Here is a 6,779-nt window from a genome sequence, read left to right as displayed (position 1 = left end):
CTAAGAAAAACTGACCATGCTCCATTTTCCCAGACATGGTACCATGTACAGATGCGGCTACCTTAGAAAGAGCGTATAGCTTCACCCAAAGCTAACACGTCCACTCACCTCTCTGTCTCTTGTAACTCTGACAAGCTGCTTTTCTAGAACTTCAGTCAAGTGATAACAAACCTCTTCCGTGTTTCATTTAACTTAGAAATGGCAATTCAATCAAAGCAAATCTTCATAAGAAGTCTTTAAAGATAATGCAATATACCCTTTTTCTAAATATTTTTAATCCACACTTGTTGTTTCCTCTCATCTGAATAAAATTTCCTCCTTTTTTTTTTTAAGTCAGTGCAAAAACAAGGTTCTCAGATAATGATGGATAACCTATTTATAGCATATGAAAAAGAGTATATCGCTTCTAACCTAAAAGGCTATGTTTAGGTTGCTCAGCGAAAATGTGCTCTAGTTATGAAATATTTATGAAGTAATTTTCCTATGTTTTGCCCTTTCAACAGGTTTGCAATTGTAAGCATAGTATAGCGTTCATGTAGGAATAACTACATTTATATCTTACCAGTTTGACCATTTTCCCAAACAAATAGCAATCTTTTCCCAATGGGTCCTTACTCAAAGTGATAATCTTTATTCTTAATTCCAGAATTTCAATGCCTGTTTTAAGTGACATGTTTTTTTTTTTTAAATTGAAATACTCTGATCATCAAATGGCCACTTTAATTTTCACACTTGCCTTTTCTACTCTTGGCAGCATTTCTAAAGATTTGGATTTTAAATGTCTGTTCAAAAAGAAGATTCACAGAGATTCAGTCACGCAGAGCTCCAGTGAAAGAATACGATGCTTCTTTTCTGAAAGGCCACGTATTCCAATGTCAAATTTGAGTCTTAGTGGAAGAACACGTCTCCTGACCAGTTGCTACTGATCCTAACCCTGGGTTGGGGGAAAACACTGCCTTAGGCAAGTCCGCCAATGAAGATCCTCCTTTACCTCTAAAAATATTTCAAGGAAATTCCTTTCTGAGCTTTTCACTGGGACTATTTTCAAAAACAAACTTTCTGAGGCAGTATTTCTGAAAGTGGTTGACTATTACCCTGGGATGATAATAATCGTTTCTCAATTTAAAATAAAACCAGAATCTAACTATATAACATTTGGAAACGGTTAGACATGCTAGAGAGGGGGGTACCTGCTAGAGAGGGGGGAGGAAGGGCAGCAGTGGTTCACAAGCTTGTGTGACCATGAACTCTTTCGTAAAAAACAAAACAAAACAAACAAACAAACAAAAAACTGTTCAATGTCCCAATGAAGATTTGAAGCTACCAAGGTCAAAGGTCAACCGCCCGTTCTTCCATGTCCTGTTCCAACATAACCTCCACAGCTGTTACTGACAATTCTGTAGATAGTTCTACCTCTTCAGCTCTATTCTTTATGAATTTACATCAGCAGGTGTTCCCCCCGTGTTTTGGAGGGCCTTTACTATAATGAAAGAGTGTCACTGCTTTATTTTCTAACTCCTGCAAAAGGACAGGTTGTGGCTCCTGATGTGGTTCACAGAACTACTTTCTCTCTTCATACCTTTCCACAGGGGTCTTTCCCTCATGTACACACATTTTGAGTTGCAATCAGTGGAAACTTTTTGGTAACATAATTTGCCTCACCCATATTTATTTTCAAAAAGGGATGGTCTCTTGCATCAGGAACGATGGAATGTGCTTTGCTTCCTATCAGGAGAAAGTCAAATTAAACAGCCAGCTTCTTGCTGTGGCAGGTGGGGGTAGGAAGACACCTACTCCACTGCCAAGCCTCTGTGGCCACCCCACAGCACCTCTTATTCTAATCCCTTTATCTCTGTCACCAGAACAAGAAGCCAGGTCTGTTGGCCTCCTGATACCTCACTGTGATCAGGAAACTTAGTAGTGACAGATCTGTCCTTTCTTTGGATCAAGGGATCCTGGAATCCAGTTTGAAATGAGAGAAGAGTCAGTGTCCTATATAAAACACACTTTCCAAACTTGCTTCCCTTGTGCTTCCTTGGACCTGCCCTGGTACTAGTGCTTAGTCCCAGAGACCACCCCTTCCTGCAAGGTCCCTGACCAGTAGCCCCACGTCAAGTTCCAAAGGACTCTAGGGCAACCGACCCCTGAAGAAGAGCTTTCCAAAACTTAGGACTTTCGGGACAAAAGCTGGGAAAGTCCTGAACCAACTGGAATTGGGTACTCTGTTCTCAAAGCACCTTTGACAGCAGTCTTTCCTGGTAAGAGCACAGAGGCAGAGTAACAAAACCTTCTTTCTAGTGACTCCCTCTTGTCTCTAGGGAGCTAGGAAGCAGCTGGAGCCAGGCCAAGATGATGATCCAGTGAGGAGTCTGGCTCTGTGACCAGTGCAGTGAAAATCCTCCCGGTCTGAAACAGTTTCTTCCAGAACCATTTGGCTGACTCACAGCTTCCTGACCTAAGCTCTAAAGAGTATGATCTACACAGGGTAACAATACTCGTCTTATTGTTTGTATCAGTTAGGATGTTTCTACCAAAGTAATAGACAACTCTATTCCAAATGATTTATAAAATAAAGGGATTGTATTATTTTATAAGACGGAAAATTCTAAAATAAGGAAGTTCTCAAAAGTTGTTTGGCTTGATGCTCTGTGAAGTCACCCAGGATTTAAAGTTTTCATGGTCTCCCTTACTTTTCATAGTTTTGCTCCGTCACAAGACAGGAGTCATTACCTCCAACAAAGGTTTGCTTTTTGTCACAAACTGGATCAAGCAAAATCTACAGGGCTGACTTCTTATGTCTAGCTCCTATATTCGTGCCTGGATCTCCAGTGTAAACCACTCACAAAACCCTGACTGTTCACGGGTTTCCAAAAACAAAGAAGCAAATGAAAATATCATTTTCCCCCCAGCATTTAAGGAATCTAGCAAGGACTAAAGAATTGCAGATAAAGGAAGGTCACCTCAAACCTTAAATGCTCCACACCTGGACACTCTCTCAATCTCCCACACACATCCCAGCAATTGTCCTCCCTTTCAGGAACAAACCAGCCCTCACTGGCTTTTCCCCTTCTGTCAAAAGCCAGGGCACTAGTGGGCATGCTCCCCAGTGGGTAATAGAAGCATTTTCCTTTAAAAGGTGATTTACCCCACGTTGAGGCATACTCCCACACCACACTCAACCAATAGGAGAAGGGCCCCTGCAGGGACTGAGGGATATCATGGGGCAATATAATCCCCTACTCCATCACCAAGTGTGGCCTCGGGATCCAGATCCTTCCACTGCAGTGTGTCACCTGGGAGATGTTAAGAACAAATTCTTCTTGGATATTTCGATGACATTTTGCAGTTTTCAACATTTATTCAGTTCCATTATTACACATTTCAAGTGTTATAATGTAAATGTCTTTTGTTCTCTTTCTCTCAATTCGAGTACATTCATACTACCTTATTGAACATGTAGTTTTATTCTATTAAGCATGCAGTTGTATTTATGTATTATTCATTTATTACTTGAACAAACTAGGCTAACAAAGAATTATCCAGTGGCACTCCCAAGGACTTTTTGAAGAGACTTTAAAATAAATAAGTAAATACGTACATACCAGTTATACATATAAAAATCCATTCTTCTTTCTTCAAAATAGTGAGGCTTTTCCTCATAAGTATCATCAATGTCCCTCTTCAATTTTCAATTTTATTTATACAGATGGCATTATTATCTAGGCTCTTAACCTTTTTAAAAAGAGTTTACAAAAGATTATCAAAAACTTCAACCCTCAGAAAGGATGAATACCCAACTTTTCTATCAACATGGATGGGACTGGAGGAGATTATGCTAGAGTGAAATGAGTCAAGCAGAGAGAGTCCATTATCATATGGTTTCACTTATTTGTGGAGCATAAGAAATAACACGGAGGACATGGGGAGATGGAGAGGAGAAGGGAGTTGGGGGAAATCGGAGGGGGAGATGAACCATGAGAGACTATGGACTCTGAAAAACAATCTGAGGGTTTTGGAGGGGCGGGGGGTGGGATGTTGGGTGAGCCAGGTGGTGGGTATAATAGAGGGCACATATGGCATGGATTTCTGGGTATCGTGCATAAACAATGAATTCTGGAACACTGAAAAGAAATTTAAAAAATTAAAAATTAAAAAAAATATTAATGAGAATCATTGGCACAAGATAAACATCTATATGTTTATTTTCCATATGGTGAATTTTAATTTATTTTACAACTAGTACATTTTTATCATTTCTAAAAAACTAGAAAAACAGATAAAAATAAAATGTTTTATATTTCAAACAAACAAACCTTCAACCCTGGGGACACCTGGGTGGTTCAGTGGGTTAAGCATCTGCCTTCGGCTCAGGTCGCGATCCCAGGGTCTTGAGATGGAACCAGGCATGGGGCTCCCTGCTCAGCGGAGAGCCTGCTTCTCCCTCTGCCTGTGGCTCTCCCTGCTTCCCCTACTTGTGCTCTCTCACTCTGACAAATAAATAAATACAATCTTGGAGAAAAAGAAAAACCTTCAATCCTGGGACGAAGTAGCCAATGGCTTGCAGAACAACATGCCTAAGTTTTATTGTGACTACTGTGACACATAGTTCACTCATGACTCTCCCTCCATGAGAAAGACACACGGCAGTGGGAGGAAGCACAAAGAGAAGGTGAAGACTACTATCAGAAATGGGTGGAAGATGGGGCGCCTGGGTGGCTCAGTGGGCTAAGCCTCTGCCTTCAGCTCAGGTCATGATCTCAGGGTCCTGGGATGGAGCCCTAAATCGGGCTCTCTGCTCAGTGGGGAGCCTGCTTCCTTCTCTCTCTCTGCCGGCCTCGCTGCCTACTTGTGATCTCTGTCTGTCAAATAAGTAAATAAAATCTTTTTAAAAAAAAAGAAAAAAAGAAAAGAAAAGAAAAGAAAGGGAAAGTGTGAAGAGCAGGCTCAGAGAGTGATGGACAAAACAACCGCTGCATTTCAACAAGAAGAGGTACCTCCTACTCCATTCTCTGCTCCTCTTCCTGCAGGGCAATGATCCCACCTCCCCCCAATCTCCTGGCTCCTCCTCACCCTGGCATGAGGCCAGAGCCCCATAGGGGGGGTCCTCCCATGATGCCAGTGATGGACACTCCTGGATGATCCCAGTGGCACCTGCTTCTGGAATGAGACCACCTATGGGAGGCCACATGCCAATGATGCCTGGACCCCCAAAGATGAGACCGCCTGCCCATCCCGTGATGGTGTCCACTCAGCCAGGAATGACTTTACCAGACAGATAGGACAGGCAAGAACCTCTTTATATTCATTTTATATTTGTTCTAGGTAACCAGGAAATCATGGTGCTGTGACTGGGTGTTTTCTAACAGGAGGATAGGGAAGACTTGTATCCCCTTCCTATCAAAGAGAGTAGTTTTTGCAGGGGAGTAGTGCAAGGGACCAAAAAAGAAGAAAAAAAAAAAAAAAAGGCAATTTTCAACTTTCATTTGTATTGTGAAATGTGAAAATAAAATTTTCAACTGTCTTACTTAAAAAAAGGAAAAAAACTTCAACCCAACTCTCATGAGCTATCTCAGATTTCACACAATGAATTTGAATTAGTCAGGTTTTACTCAGTGTCATTTACATAAATTCACTCTTTCATTGTTAAAAACCTAGTGTGAGGTTACATTTGCACTGTCTCTTAAAAATTGCATTCTTAAACTGAATTTGCGAATATTAAAAAGGAAAGTTTGAAAAAGGAAGTTTGAAACATGGTTTCACTTTGGAGACAAAGATGGCTGGAGACATTTTGGTGGAAAGCGTGCTTTCACACACAGGTGGTAGGCTCTCCCGGGCACTCCTGTACTGTTGCCAGACCAGGCCAGCCTGGCTCCCCATCAGACCCTCTCACTGTCACGCCTTGCACATTTTCTAGCTGCACACAGTCCCCTCCCCAGTGAACACTACTCCAGCCTCTGCTTGTGGCCAGGGCTAGAATGAATAGACCCTCCGTGGGACTTGGTAATATAAGTGAAGAGTGCACGTGACCAACCAGCTTTGCAGCATTTAGCATGAAGTAAGATGCAGTTGGAAGGCTGGGTCTCCCTGACAACAGACAGCTTCAACAACGGTGTCCAATATAAGGCCAAGTGTCGGCAAGGATGTGTAATGAAGTAATCGGCTTTGTCCATTTCATAGTCTAAATTGTACTCTCTAACCAAGGGTACTTTAGCCATTTTATCATCGCCAGGATTAAAGTAAACAATAGGAAAAAAAATCATAATTAAGTTTGGCCCAAACCTGCCTTAAGAGAGACTTGAATAAGCAACTGGAGAGATGCTTGGCCCAGAAATAGTGTTGTTTCTTTTAACAAATGCCTATCACTCTGCCTGACCCATGTTTGATACAGTCTTGAAAGAGAGAAGAGACAGAAATATTGAGACAGAGAATTGGACTCTGTCTCCATGATACCAAATCAAGAACTGCCTCCTTTGGGGTGCCTGGGTGGCTCAGTTGTTAGGTGTCTGCCTTTGGCTCAAGTCAGGATCCCACGGTCCTGAGATGGAGTCCCACATCGGGCTTCCTGCCCAGCAGGAAGCCTGGTTCTCCTTCTCCTACTCCCCCTGCTTGTGTTCTCTCTCTTGTTCTCTGTGTCAAATAAATAAATAAAATCTTAAAAAAAAAAAAAAAAAGCCTCCGTCTACATCCTTCACCACCACCTGGGAGATGCTGTTGGCACACCCCAGAGCAGAGTGGCTTCTGTGGCACAATGAGGCTGTGATGCCAACAGCTCTGATGAC

General features: G+C 42.0%; 1 pseudogene across 1 annotated transcript; it reads left to right on the top strand.

Annotated features, from left to right (window-relative positions):
* Positions 1-4,570: 4,570 nt before the first annotated feature.
* LOC309860980 (U1 small nuclear ribonucleoprotein C-like) lies at positions 4,571-5,279 on the top strand (annotated as a pseudogene). The gene is made up of 2 exons: positions 4,571-4,692; positions 4,931-5,279. The product of its transcript is annotated as a U1 small nuclear ribonucleoprotein C-like (transcript).
* The last annotated feature ends 1,500 nt before the right edge of the window (positions 5,280-6,779 follow it).

The sequence above is a fragment of the Mustela nivalis genome (genome assembly GCF_964662115.1).
Source record: "Mustela nivalis genome assembly, chromosome: 3".
In the NCBI taxonomy this organism is placed as follows: Eukaryota; Metazoa; Chordata; class Mammalia; order Carnivora; family Mustelidae; genus Mustela; species Mustela nivalis.
This window is presented reverse-complemented; position numbering and strand designations above follow the sequence as displayed.